This window comes from Doryrhamphus excisus, unplaced genomic scaffold, assembly GCF_030265055.1.
Source record: "Doryrhamphus excisus isolate RoL2022-K1 unplaced genomic scaffold, RoL_Dexc_1.0 HiC_scaffold_26, whole genome shotgun sequence".
NCBI classification, from domain to species: domain Eukaryota; kingdom Metazoa; phylum Chordata; class Actinopteri; order Syngnathiformes; family Syngnathidae; genus Doryrhamphus; species Doryrhamphus excisus.
The window spans coordinates 25,220-40,655 of NW_026652244.1; the positions used below are offsets into that span (position 1 = coordinate 25,220).

Below are 15,436 nucleotides of genomic sequence, written 5' to 3' on the forward strand. Positions count from 1 at the left end.
GGCTGCGTTCTTTCTCCTCTGCTCTTCTCCCTGTACACGAACAGTTGTACCTCCAGTCACCAGTCTGTCAAGCTCCTGAAGTTTGCGGACGACACCACCCTCATCGGACTCATCTCTGACGGTGACGAGTCCGCCTACAGGTGGGAGGTTGACCATCTGGCGACTTGGTGCAACCTGAACAACCTGGAGCTCAACACCCTAAAAACAGTGGAGATGGTTGTGGACAACAGGAAGAACTCAGCCTCTCCTGTCCCCATCACCCTCTGTGACTCTACAATTGACATTGTGGAGTCCTCCCGCTTCCTGGGTACCATCATCTCCCAGGACCTCAAGTGGGAGCCGAACATCAGCTCCCTCATCAAGAAGGCTCACAGAGGATGTACTTCCTACGGCAGCTGAAGAAATTCAGCCTGCCAAAGACAATGATGGTGCACTTCTACACCTCCATCATTGAGTCCATCCTCACCTCCTCCATCACCATCTGGTACGCTGCTGCCACTGCTAAGGACAAAGGCAGGCTGCAGCGTGTCATTCGGTCAGCAGAGAAGGTGATTGGCTGCAATCTCCCATCCCTCCAGGATCTGTACGCCTCCAGGACCCTGAGGCGTGCAGAAAGGATTGTGGCCGATCCCTCTCACCCCGGACATAGACTCTTCGAGACGCTCCCCTCTGGCAGGAGGCTGCGGTCCATCAGGACCAAAACCTCACGCCACAAGAACAGTTTCTTCCCGTCTGCTGTCAGCCTCATCAACAAGGCCCGGAACCCCACATGACACTCTTCACACCCCACCTCTGCCTCATCCTGCCACTTTGACACTTTGACACTTTCATTGTATACGTTACATTAACGCTCAGTTTGGACTCTTAGGAAAAACAATCAGACTGCACTTCCGGAATAACAAACAAAAACAGACTGTGTACATATATTTATACTGTTATTCTGTATATTTTGTATCTTCATATTTTGTATTTCATATTTTGTATTCTCATTCTTTTTTAATAGATGTGTGTGCACCTACTACACCAAAACAAATTCCTAGTATGTGTTTGATCATACATGGCAATAAACCTTTTCTGATTCTGATTCTGATAAGCCCCTTCGTGCAGCCCAGTGACGCACCCGATCAGTCATCCGGGAAATATGGATTGTGTGTCCAAACTGGGGACAGATGCCCGTGTACACACCTTCAGGGATCAAGCACATATCCTTGTTCCCATGTGTCACCTTGATTTTTTTGTGAAAGAAGGAATTGAACGGCCTTGCTTCCACCCAGTTTCCAACTAGGGACCTTTTGCATGTAAGGCAAACGTGCTAACCACTACACTATGAAGGGTGAGCCCTTTAAGGGGACTGGTGAAGCAGTTGCCAAACAATGACACAAGACGATGCGTCCAAAGTGGGGGCATATTGACAATTGTCCAAATCGACAAATGTTTCTCCCTTGTAGGGAAAATTGTTCCACAAATTATGGGCTTTTCTTCAACAAAACATGAAATCACAATCACGGCTTGACAGGTTTGGCTTGTAACCTCCTCTAACGTTGTCTGGAGGGGTGGCCCTTTGATGAATGAAGTTAAGGTCCTTTCAGCCTGCCAATAAGCATTTTCAAACTATTGGCAAAGTCGCAACGTAAACAGGGATTGTGCTCAAACCCAGGCTTGAACCACGGACCTTTAAATCTTAATTCTCGCACTCGCCCAACTGAGCGATTTCAGCTGCAAAGGTGGTGTTCCGCTTTTTCAGTAGAGGCTAAAAGAGGGGCCAGGGTGAAGCTGTGTTTCTGCCACATATGTTGCTGTGTACCTGGCCCAGGGTGTTCTCATCTTGGGTTGGTATGTCCCCATGCTGGTAATGTGGGGTCTACTCTTCTCCACCTGAACAGGGACTTGAACCATGGACAATCAGATTAAAAGTCTGATGCTCTACCAACTGAGCTTTCCAGGCGCTTGATGAATGAGGACAACTCACAAGGCAAAATCTTCTGGCATACTGTACTTGACCTTGCAGAGATGAAGAAGCCCCTGTCCCGAAATTGCCACCTCCAAGATCGACGGAGGTCTTAAACTGCCCACATGGACAAGCCTAATATCTTCTGGAAAAAAAGAGTTAATGGTCAGACAAGACAAAGGTTGAGCCAATCACCTGAACAATAAACTTTTGATCTGAGTGTCCGGGATTCAAGTCCCTGTTCAGGTGACCAGGTGGGCACGAGCCCTCCAACTAATGCACCTGCAGTTTAAGGCTATGTTCTGGATTATCAGTGTTTTGCCAAGAGTAAAATTGGGTCGAGCGAGAAGTCCTTTCAGGCAAGAAAACAACAAAAAGCAACACACACCAGCCGTGACAAAACACGGAGCGCCGTCTGATGACGTTGGGAGTGTCGTCCCCATGCAACTGGGAGCCAGTCGCCTTTCGTCAGCGGAGAGGAGTCACCGTCCACGCCTGTGGCTGTGCCTGTACTGTGGGAGTCCTACACACAATTTCCCGCTGTCCAGTTCGCCCAGCACGCCAACGCTCTTCCTCCACCAGGGATATTCCCCAGCTGCTGGCACTGCCCGCTCCAACCACACCGGCTGCGTCATCCGCTTTGGTGGGCCGACTTCAGGTGGAAGGTACGATATCCTGGGCGGGGGAAGCTTCTCCTACCACAGCATTAATTGACTCTGGGGCGGACGAGAACTTCATTGATGGCGGACTGGTCAGTTCTCTCAACATTCCTACTGTTGAGCTTGTCCCCCACAAGAATGTCCGCTCGCTAGATGAACATCACCTGGCATGCATTACGCATCAGACGTGCACCATATCCTTGGTGCTGCCGGGTAACCACCACAAGGTCACAAATTTTTTTCTTATGCCCTCTCGCTCAGCTCTGTTAGTACTCGGCCTCCCCTGGCATCCCATGCGTGTGTTGTGATGTTTTGTCATTCAGCGCCACTTTGCAGGGGCACATCCACTCAACAATTTAATTTGTTCTCCGACAGTGTTTCCAAACGTGGCATTGGTGGTTCAGTGGTAGAATTCTCACTTGTCAAGCGGGAGGCCCGGGTCCTGTTCCCGGCCAATGCAGTATATCTTAGCTTATACCTTTCTTTAGAGCTCATGTTGAAAAAGTACAAAGGCTCTTTTCCTGCGAAAGGGCAGTATTCAGAATGACACCTGAAACGTAACAGACCGGACCACCCGAGAGTTAAGGTGGACAGCACTTAGTGAAACCTTACTGCAGTCATGCTGTTGTACTCCCTGTCGCGCAATTGGTCAGCACGTTTGGCTGTTAACTGAGAGGTTGGTGGTTCGAGCCCACCCAGGGACTCTCAATTCACACATGTGTTGGACTTTGGACTCCCTCCCTTGTATGAACATTTTTCCCCACTGGCGAACTGTTTTTGTGTTGGTACCAGATGAACTGCTGGCACTGTGGCTAAGCTGGTCAAAGTGCCTGTCTAGTAAACAGGAGATCGTGGGTTCAAATTCCAGCAGTGCCTGGGTGCTTGGTCAGTGAAACTTTGGCAGCTGATTTGTCAACCATGTACTTCTTTTTGTCACTTGCCCTTCAAGAACGAATTGACGTTGCATCCACAGCTGACATGATTGTTGTGGATCCCATTACGCCAGAAGGTGCTTGAATCCAAAGAGTATGACATTGTGATGTTTTGTCATTCAGCGCCACTTTGCAGAGGCTCATCCACTTGACAGTTGAATTTTGTTCTCTTACAGTGTGTCCCCACGTGACATTGGTGGTTCAGTGGTAGAATTCTCACTTGCCAAGCGCGGGCCGCGCTTGTGTTGTTGACATTTGCTGCCAGCCAATCAGGATGCGAGACGGATGTCAGACAAGCAGAGAGACTTTGGAGAAATGAAGTCAGGTGTCCGAATCCCGTCTAAGCATCAGTCAAGTCACCATTTTCTTCTCCACAAAATATATTTTTTTCCAATTAATCCCTATATGATTACAAACTATTCCTATCAGGCTTATATTGATACCAGTGCTTGAAATAAAACACACACTTTTGTGGCGCAATAAAAGTATCTGACAGGGCCCCGCTGATAAAAGTCATGTATTGATGTCCCATCCCCTTGATATTTTGATTTTGGTTGACAACAGCACAGACATGTTTTTGTTTGAGTTTTTTTGACACGGGAGGTGGTTGCTCCTGCTCCAATGGGGTATGAGCAGGTGGTGGTGGTGGTGGTGATGGTGGAATGACCATAGCTGCAGGCAGTGTCACGACAGGCACAGCAGAGGTAGTGCTTAGCAACTGCCAAAGCTGCTGTGTATGTTGCAGCTTCTCTGGGCTGGTATTTAGTGAAGATGATGTATTGAGAAATTTACTGTTGTGTTTCATGTATTTGGGAATATGCAATTTTGATGTTGGATGCAGCATGCTGTTGGGGTCTTTGCTGGACTTGTGGACAAGAGTGCCATACTCCCAAACCACAAGCTTGATCATGTCCTTGTGCCCGCGGTGTTTATTAAGGAGCTCGTCAATTGCCGACTTCTTTGGAGACGGCCAGCGCTTGTGGTCCAACACAAATACTCTCCATCCAGTCTTCACTGGTCCAGTGCAGGCAGCAGTCGGAGAACATTGGATGGGTAATCTTCTTGTGGGCTCTAGGCAAAGAAAACCAAGAGTTACACATTTGTTATTTGGTTCAAACAAGATGCAACACTATTAGAACAAGGGGACACATGATTAGGTTTTTACCTGGCTGTGGCTGAAGCTCAGAAACAGAAGCTTTATTGTCCAAGTCAGATGCTGGGATAGAGGCCACACGACTAGACGTAGTCACAGTAGCAGTTTGAAGAGGGTGAACAAAGCTGAAAAGCCTGGTGGGAGGTGTGGAGGAAGGCTGCACTGGGTCTGCTCCCTGACCAGCTCCCTGATCAGGCAGGATGCCTGGAGAAGGAGCACTTGTGGCGTGGCCGGGGTCCTTCTTGGTTTTATGTTTGTCCCAGTCTAAAGGGACCGGACAACATTCTGGCTCCCTGTACTCCAGGCCAAACCTCTCCCCGGTGTCTTCAGCTGCCAGACGAAGAGCAGGGTACTTTTCTTCGCCAAAGACCCGTCTGGAAACAGCATTCAGGGAGCACATCAGTGCAGGGTTGAAAACAGGCGGGAGAGAAACGCCTGGCAGTTTCAGGTCCAGCAGACGCTGATAGTTCCAGCGACACACTCCTGTCATGGCCTGGGCCTGGAACAGCTCTGGGGAGACCTGCGTGCCGGTCACCCATTTGGCCTGGTGAAAGTGGTAGCCCTCCTGCTGCGACGTGCCTCTGATGGGGATCCAGACGGGGACTGCTGCACGCTCACCTGGCACGTGGTTTAACTGTATCGTTCCTCCACGGCGGTACAGTATGCCCCCTTCCACCTCAGGATCACTGAGGCAACCGCGCAGAATGTGGACTCGTTGGATCCTCCATCTCTTTAGCATGGAGGGCTTATAAAGAGGGATGCCATTCGGATCTGTGGTCAGGTGAAAGTGCTTCAACACCCCTTCCACTCTCTGAATAAGCGTCCCGGGCGGAGGAATCTTTATCCTGCAGTGCTCACGAATATGCTGCTTGGTGGGATTTGCAGGCTGGATGCCACAGAAGACGTATGCATCCTGGAGCCTCTGCAGGTCTTCCTGGTCCACCACAGAGAAGGCAGCCGACAGGAACTGTGCGAAGGTGCCGTATAACGGGTGATATTCTGAGGCACACAGATGTGGCCTCAGTAACAATTGTGTCAGTTGTTTGCCATGCATCCCAGTTGAGGTGTTTCTCCGCAGAAGACTCTGCAACCCTGAACGGTGCGCAGCAATCTCTGAGAAACACAAATAACATATGAAATAATGAAACTTAATAGAATTAATTTCTACCTGAAGTTCAGGATGAATGTGGTGGGTGGGTGTAGCAGAAGCGGCCACAGCGCCACTCATGGACAAAAGTATATTACATTCATAGTGGCCTTTCTCTCTCATTGGAAATGAATAGGGAAAATTTAGCTCGTTTCAGCTGAACTATCCCCGCCAGCCGCACGGGAGACTGGGGTTCGATTCCCCGACGGGGAGTTCCTCTTTTGTATGTCACAATGTCAACAAACAAACCCTTCTCATTAGAACAAAACCTCTCTTAATCTTCTTCTCAAGGTGTTCAGGTGTCTTGTACAATCTGACAGTCTTTTGCTGCCAAATCATTCCAGTCGTGGATAATGGAGCTGACCAGGAAAATGCCAGCTGTGGGATTTCAACCAGTGCCTCCTGAGCGTAAGGAACCTTAATCTGGTCAGTTGACAGCTCAGCCCCTCTCTTCACCCGCATGTCCAGAACATGCGGACGCAGGTCTGATGACACGACTGCAAAGTCGATCATAGACCTGCAGCCAAGGGTGTCCTGGTGCCAAGTGCACTTATGGACATCCCTATGTTCGAACATGGTGTTAGTTATGGACAAACTGTGGTTCGCACAGAAGTCCAATAACATCACACTGCCCGGGTTCAGATAAGGGAGGCCGTTCCTCCCAATCACGCCCCTCCAGGTCACACTGTCATTGCCCACATGGACGTTGAAGTCTCCCAGTAGAACGACGGAGTCACCAGGACTCCAAAAAGACCGGGTACTCCGCACTGCCGTTTGGCACGTACGCACAAATGACAGTTAGGACCTTTTCCCCAGCCCGAAGGCGTAGAGAAATTACCCTCAGTGAAGTTATATCAACGCTAATGTAATCTGACAGGATGTACTTCAGGGCCTGGCGCTGTCTGTACCCTTGCAGGTTCCGTGGTGTAATGGTTAGCACCCTGGACTTTGAATCCAGTGGTCTAAGTTCAAGTCTTGGTGGAACCAAGGGATTGTCCTGTTGCCCTTGTATTTTGAGGGCAAAAAGGAGACGTTTGCACCGTGTGCCACCGCACCACCACCAGAGGTCAGCCCTGAGTATCGGCCGGAAGAAGGCATCCATCTGTAAGGTAGAATTACACCAAGAGATATTAATGCCGGGTTGTACCAAGCGGGAACCTGTGGAAACGGTAATGCACATAAATTTACCTTTCGCCAGTGTGCTGCTGAATATGGGCTTACCTTTGACCTCTGTAACCTCGGGGTGCGCTATGGCGAATGGCCGACAATTAGCCGAGGCTGCTTCTGGAGCAGTGGATGTATTCATCAGGGACACTCGGCGGAAATCACAGCGGGAACTATTTGCAATAAGGGGCCCACTCCCAGGCGCGCTAAACAATTTGTTTTCCTTGTTTTAGCTTGTTCCACCATCAAAAGCCAATTGTTAAACTGTCCCGAAATACCTGTCAAGAGCACAAACAAGGTGTCCACCAGGTACCCACTTATCGCCCTCAGACCCCAGCGTACCGATTGAGTCTGCTTCGGGGTACATAAAATTAAAAAAAACATAAAATATTGCAATGGTGTCCAGTGGCCGGTTAGCTCAGTTGGTCAGAGCGTGGTGCTAATAACGCCAAGGTCACGGGTTCAACCCCCGTACTAGCCACTCTTCTTTATGTGCTCCAGGAACAACAAAAGCCCAGGGCGGCAACTTACCGGCCCCCATAACCGACATCACACCACCTACCCTCGACAAGGCCGGGGAAAGGTAAAGAAAACAGCATGTCAAAGCAGAGCGGCAAAAAACCTCTAGGTCACCAAGACTCAAGGAGCAGATCAATGGGGGCAGTGGACCCCATTATCCTCTTCAGACCACGAGTGCAGAGAATGCGGACCGTGAAGAAACGACAAAAGCCCCCGTTGACAACAACTAACAGTACACCACCACAAGGAAAACAGCATGGCGGCGACAAAAGCCCAAAACCCCCCAGGCCCCATAACCAACAGCGCACAACCCAGTCAACTGCGAAACACCCCCATCAAGGCTGCCAACCGACAAAACAAAAAATATATATATATATATATTTTTTTTTTCCCTTTATTTGGGCAAATATGTGAATCATTACAGTGCATTTCTTACATCAATCAAAATATAACTTTCCATTATTTACATTTGTATTCAACTATATATATATATATATATATATTCAACTAGCCCAAAAGGAGTAGGCTGAAGCAAAAGCTTATAAATGCCTACCCCTTTTTGCAGGATATAATCATGTTCATGCCACTGTCTTGTTTCCCCTGTTATTATTTTTATTGTAATATTATTATTATTATTATTATCATTATTATCATTATTGTTATAATCTTTATCATTATTACCATCATTATAATCATCATTAATATTACCATTTTCATCATTATAGTTAAAATTTTTGTGATTTTTTATTTTTAATTATTTAATTTTACAGACTTCATTGCTTCTTGTAGAGTGTAGAGATTTCTGAAATCCGCAGTCTTTGTGTGTCAATTTATTAGCCCACTTTTTTTTGTGACATTTACTTATTTACTGTATTGCATGTGTCTAATCTTATGCATTAAAAAACAAGAACTTGAGACTGTGTCTGGACAGGTGACCAACCCAAACATCAGTTTCTTCTTGTTAAACCCTACCTGAGGTTTTTAGACGTGTTTATTAGTTTGTGTGTGTCTAGTCTTGTGCATTAGGAAGCAAGGTTTTAGGTCTGTGCTCACACCAATTTTTGAAGCAATGATGTCTTGCTGTCCATTATTACTATTTTTTGTAAAGTAATAACTAATAATAATTATAATTAATGATAATAATAATGATAATCCCTACCTCTATATTTATGCATGTTAGCCTGGGTACCTCTAACAATTTAGTATAGTTACAAAGGTATTAAGGTAATATTCTTACATTTCTCATATCAGTCAATCAGAGATTCCAGCAGAGATGACAAGACAGTAGAATGATCACTATTAAAATACCATTCCCACTTATATTTATATTTATAAGACACTTATCTTGTACTGTGTCACATGTCATTGAATTTACAACTACATTAAATTCAGTAGTGCCACCAATGTAGACAGTTTTTTTTTTTTTCCCCCCAAAATCAACAATACTTTTCCCCTGTGGCTACCGACAACCAAGCAAACAAAATAATGAGTAACATTTAAAGAGGAGAACATTTAAAGAGGAGAAAGGGGGAAAAAAAATACATTTATATATACACACATATATACATACATATATACATATATATACATATATATATATATATACATACATATACATATAACACATATACATATGCATATGCATATGTATATATACACATCTACACATAGATGCATACACACACATGCACATGTACACAAATAAGATATTGAGGACAAACATAACTGCAATACAACTTTATATACACGTTTCCAAACTAATATGACCTGCATCAAGTAGTCAGACCTTTTAGTGTCGTTTTACTGATGGTGAAATTGGGCTAACTTATGATGTCGCTATTATAATTTGATAAAATCCAATCTTTATATTTTCGTTTAAATTGTGATATGCTTTTACTCTCCTTAATTTCCGACGGCGAACTCTCCCATTGCTTTATTCCACAATTGGAAACACAGAAACCTTTTCTTGTGGTCCGGTAACTTTCAGATTTAAAATGGTTTGGATTTCTGAATTGATAGGATATTTCTTTTTCCTTGAACAGACTTTGAATGTTTCCTGGTAAGAGTTTATGTTTAGCTTTGTAAATGATCTGTAAGGTTTTCAAGGATATTATATCTGCAAATTTGAGCAGTTTGGATTCGAGGAATAATGGGTTAGTATGCTCTATGACACCTACCTTATGTATATGCCGAATTGCTCTTTTTTGCAGGAGGACCAGAGGTTGCAGATTGGTTTTGAAGTTGTTTCCCCATATCTCTGAACAATAAGTCAGATATGGCATTACAAGTGTGGAATATAGATTGTGAAGAGATTTATAGGTTAAAACATGTCGTGCTTTACTGAGAATTGCAACATTTTTTGCCATTTTTTTTGCTGTGTAGTTAATGTGTGATTTCCAATTTAATTGGCTATCGAGAATTACACCTAAAAATCGGATTTCATTAACTTGTGTGATTGTTGTTCCACCAATTGAAATTTTAATCTCTTTGTTTTTTAATTGCTTTCCAAAATATACACATTTTGTCTTGTTCATGTTCAGTGATAATTTGTTTGAATCGAACCATAATTTAATCTTGAAAAATTCTGATGTTATTTTGTGGATCAATTCATCAAGATTTTTTCCTGAGGAAAACAAACTAGTGTCATCGGCAAAAACAACTGGTTTTAAAAAGTCTGACACATGACACAGATCATTAATATATAATGAGAAAAATTTGGGTCCTAGCACAGAGCCCTGGGGGACCCCACAGGTTACTTGCAAATGTTCTGAGTTATAATTTTCCATACTAACGTACTGTACTCTTCGGTCTAGGTAACTTCGAATCCATTCTAATGCTAATCCTCTTATTCCATATCTGTCCAATTTCCTCAGTAGAATGTCATGATCTATGGTGTCAAAAGCTTTGCTCAAGTCCACAAATATTCCAATGGAGTGATTTTTTTCTTCAAGAGCAGATGATATTGTTTCTACAGTGTCCATGAGTGCTAAGGCTGTTGAATGCTTGGATCTGAACCCATATTGAGCATCGGACAATAGTGAATGTTTGTTCATAAATTTTTCCAATTGATTATTGAATAACTTTTCGAGAATTTTTGAGAACTGCGGTAATAATGAAATAGGTCTAAAGTTATTAAAGTCCTGTTTGTCACCTGATTTATATACTGGTATAATTTTGGCTATTTTCATTTTGCTGGGGAATACACCTGAACTGAAAGACAAATTACATATGTGTGTCAGTGGTAAAGCTAAATGTTTAATTGTGGATTTAATTGTTGACATGTCGAGATCATTGTAGTCTGTTGATTTCTTACTGATGAATTTGTTAACTGTTTGTATAATTTCATTTGGTTCGACTGGGGATATGAACATGGATGAGGTATTACGTTCTGTTAAATTTTCTTTCCAGCCTAAGGGGAGTACTGGATCTGGTATTTCCCTGGCCAGTGTTGGTCCCACATTTACAAAATATTCATTTATTTTATTTACCACAGTATTTTTATCGAAACATTCTTTGCCTGCAATACGGAAAAAATTGGGGTAATTATTCGATTTTTTTCCTTTGTTTATCACAGTTTTTAGAATACTCCAAAAAGCCTTCATATTATTTCTGCTTTTTCCTAACTCGGTACTGTAATAATCTTGTTTGCTTTTCCTTAAAATGGAAGTTAATTTGTTTTTATATGATTTGTACCTACTTTCAGCATCCTGTGTTCTTTGTTTGATGAAGTTTTTATAAAGTGCATTTTTTTTCTTACAAGCATTCTGAAGACCTTTTGTCATCCATGGACATGGATTGTTATTCTTTTTTATACAATGTTTTTTGATTGGACAGCACTCATTATATATAGTATTGAAAACAGTCAGAAATCTATTGTATGCACTGTCCACATCATTATCTGATAATACCAAATCCCAGTTCACTGCTTTCAATTCATTTTCCAATTTGTTAAGTGAGTTGTCATCTTTGATTCTTCTGTAATATATTTTAGATGTGCCGCAATATTTTCTTCTATAATTAGTGTCATATAATAAAAATATTGGTAAGTGGTCACTGATGTCGCTCAAGAAGATCCCACTTTCCAGGCTATTGGTGAAATTGTTTATGAAAATATTATCTAATAGTGTTGCACTGTGAGTTGTAACTGGAGTTGGCCTGGTTATGGATGGGTACAAATGCATACTATATACTGTGTTTACGAAATTGTCTATTGTCTTGTCATGACCGGTTTTTAGAATATCAATATTAAAGTCTCCACATATGAATAAATTCTTATGATCTTTCGGTGAGTATGTTTGTTCCATCCATTCCTTAAATTGTTCGATATTTGCTGATGGTGGTCTATATACACAACTCACAAGTGCTCGCTTATCTTTTTCATTAAATATTTCAATTGTTAAACTTTCTACTAAATTATCTATGGTAAGTGACATGTTATTTATGACTTTATAATTTAGATTCCTGTTCACATACAAGCCAACTCCTCCTCCTCCTTTATTTTTCCTATCTAGATGAATGAATTCGTATCCTTCTATGTCAAATTGATTATCTATGTCTGGTCTTAACCACGTCTCAGTTATTGCTATAATATTGAACGGCTGTGTAAATTCACTTATGAAGTTTTTAATACTCAAAAAATTGGAAAGCAAACTGCGTGCATTAAAATGAACTATACTGAATTTGCCTTCATTATCTAATTGATTATATTGTTCAGCAGTGTAGTATTTGCTATTTATGTTTATATTATTGAAAAGATTATTGTCAGGGTCTATATTTGTTTCATTTTCTAAATCACTATACTCTTGGCTCTCAAAGGGGTTTAATTCAATATTTTGATATTGTCTAATTAATGATTGTAGTTGCTTACTTGATGATGATTGTCCATGTGTATCTGTCATTATGGTATGATGTGTTGATTATGTTTCCTAATACTTGTCCAGATCTTGAATTTGCCTCACCACCATCACTCTTGCCTCTTCTGGTGATCCATTTTGTTTTATGAAGACCTTGCAATTCCTGACCCATGTTTGCTGGATTTTCCCTTGTTTCTTTAGTTGGCGTGCTTTTCTTGCGATATCTGCGTTCCGTTTTGTCAAGTGTTTGTTAATGTAGATATCAGTACCTTTAAGTTTGCGTCCTTGTTTTAGCAGTTCTGTTTTTTTCCTTTCTGTTGGTGAATCTAATTATTACTGCGGGTGGTCTTCCGTGTGTAGGCAGGGGGTGACAAGCTTCGATATGTTCCGTTTCCAGTTTAATTCCCAAGTTGTGTAGCTAGGTCATCACCTGCTGCTCAACTGAGCTCAATTCAGAATCGCTCGGTTCGCCGGTCCCTCTCTCCTCAGGTACAAGAGCCCGAGCATACGAGCGCGGACGAATTTTGATACCTGTGATTATGATGTCATTTAATCTTGTATATTGCTCCAGATCGTCCACTCGTTGTTCTAGCTCCAAGATCCTTTGCTCCCTTTCGGCGTCTCTAGCACTCAGTCTTTTCATCTCTTCCTCCATAGCTCCGAACCTCCGTAGTAGCTGCTCCTGCTGTGTTAGCACCATGCTAACATTGGCACTCAGGGAGTCCAGTGCGCTCCTGATCTCCTCAAACTCCTCCGGAGCAGGTCCCTTTTTCGGTGGCATTTTCACTCTCTTTTGTTTTTAATTAATTGTAAAAAAATGTGGTCAAAGTCAAAGTCAAAGCTGCCAAATCCAAATCTACTAGGCTCGTGACACGGGAATGACAGCAGGAAGTGGCATTCTATATTATGCTCTGGTATTACCAGGAATGGGAAACCCCCCCTTGCCAGTTTCGGAGGTAATAACAAATGACCATGCCGTCCCTTCAATAACACACTGGCTCATGAACTTTCATCGACAGCTGTCACACATCACCAAAAGGAAAATAAGTCAGGTGGAGACAGACTTCAGTTGGGCGCTTATAAACAGTGTTTTACTGGCCTTCAATAGAGAAGACGTCTCAGCATATATCCGAAAAGTGTACGCCATTGTCCACCATCAAGGTGACTTCAACCGACCCTTCACTATCCTTCATCTCTGTGCAGCCCATATTTTAAAAGCTGTTAGCCAGGCAATCGGCAGCAAAACCAAATGCAAAAAATCTAAGGAATTTGCTACCTACTGTTTTGCTGCTGTCCAAAACAGCACAGATGTTGAAACAGCGCTACAAATTTTTCATCATATGTGCGTTGTTTTCTTCAGCGAAGAAGAAAACAACTTGCTTCGGGGGAGTCTACAGCATCTGCAGAAGGTCATGAAGATCCACAAAGCTGAGCCTCTGACCGAGGTCTGTGAGAAGGGAGACCCTGGATCAGCAAATTAGTTTGTGGATCAGTCACCCTTTACCAAAGCCTTCTGGCAAAAAAGGGACCAAGCTTAGTCTGACATTTCTCATCAAGAAAAAAATGGACAGGCCAATGCATACTTCTGCCCAGGTGTTGTGGACATTCTTTTGAGGAAATACATGGGCCTCTTTCCTCTCTGGAGTGGAATTGCACTGGGCGATCTTAAAAGATACGATAAGCCTGTCAAAAAAACTAATCAAACCAAAAAAAGCAGAGAAACCAACTGTTATGTGGAGATGTGGTTTGGGCTGGTAAAAAAACTCTGTTTTACAGAGAAGAAGGCATTTAAGACCAGCGGAATTTGTGAACATCATGTACAGTGCACTGCAGGGACGGTATGTGGAACATCTAAACGAGCACAACTTACCAATAGAAATACTGTACAGAGGAAAAGACTCCCATTTAATGCCAGAGGATGACCATCAGGAGGCCTGGAATAAACGCAGCAGTACTGCTAAGTCTGCCAGGTCAAAGTATTTCAAAAACACAACCGAGGAAAGAAACCGAGGCACAGGTAAGCTTTTTTCAATGCAAGCCAATGTGAATCTATGTAATTGCAGTATTATATTGTATAGAAATGTAATTCTAACAGTGTGCATATTATCAAAAATGCACAACTTGAATATGGTATTCATCAATCCAAAAAGTTTTGTTTATGTTTTACAGTTAACTTTATTGTGGCAAAAAAAGGAAACAGAGATTGTTGTGGCCGCCATCCCTTCTCAAAATGTAGCATCTAGTATCCTTATTCGCCAGAGTGAGCTCCAGACCCTCAGACCTCATGAATGGCTGGTTGGAGAGGTATACATGTGTGTGTTTGTATGTATCTCTGCATATACATATATGGATAGACATTAATTGCATATTTCTCAGGTAATTGAGGCTATGCTCCACCTTGCTGCCCACAAGAAAGGGGTACTGGACCACATTTATATGATGGACCACTTGAACCACTGATGATAATAATAATGCATTTTCTTTTGTAAGATTTTAAGGATCCCAAGGACATACCTACAATCATAGGAAAAACTCATAAGTAAATCAAATAAGTAAAAATTTTAACTGTCATGATAATTTGTGGCTGCACGGGGTTTTCAGTGCATTTTCAGTGCTGTGCTGGGGGTGCAATTACACATTGTCGCACAAAAGATTATCTTTTGTCCTAAAGAGGACACTACAGAAGCCAGACTGCAATTCTTAAAAGAGGACATTATAGGTTAAATTATTATGGGTCACTTGACATTTAACAAATCCTTGATGATATTTTTTGCTGGGTGTCATTGGCTAAGGAAGTAGAGCTAGTCAGTCATCCAGAAACTGGAATATTGGCGGTTCGATCCTTGCTCCCTCCACCCAGTAGTCGCTCTTGTGTCCCCTGACAAAGATACTTCACCCACCTTGTCTCCAGAGCGGCCCACACTGGTGTATGAATGTGAATGAATGTTTCTTGGTGGTCGAAGAGGCCATAGGCGTAAATTGGAAACCATTTTTCCAGCAGTGTACTACAGCAGTGTACCCAATGTAATGTTTTCTACAACGACAGACAGCATGAGAACTG

At 42.8% G+C, this 15,436-nt stretch overlaps 2 non-coding genes across 2 annotated transcripts; both read left to right on the forward strand.

Annotated features, from left to right (window-relative positions):
• The first annotated feature begins 6,754 nt into the window (after window positions 1-6,754).
• trnaq-uug (transfer RNA glutamine (anticodon UUG)) lies at window positions 6,755-6,826 on the forward strand. Its single transcript has one exon. It is a non-coding gene; the product is annotated as a tRNA-Gln (tRNA).
• Window positions 6,827-7,410: 584 nt separating this feature from the next.
• On the forward strand, window positions 7,411-7,484 carry trnai-aau (transfer RNA isoleucine (anticodon AAU)). The gene has a single exon. It is a non-coding gene; the product is annotated as a tRNA-Ile (tRNA).
• Window positions 7,485-15,436: the final 7,952 nt, after the last annotated feature.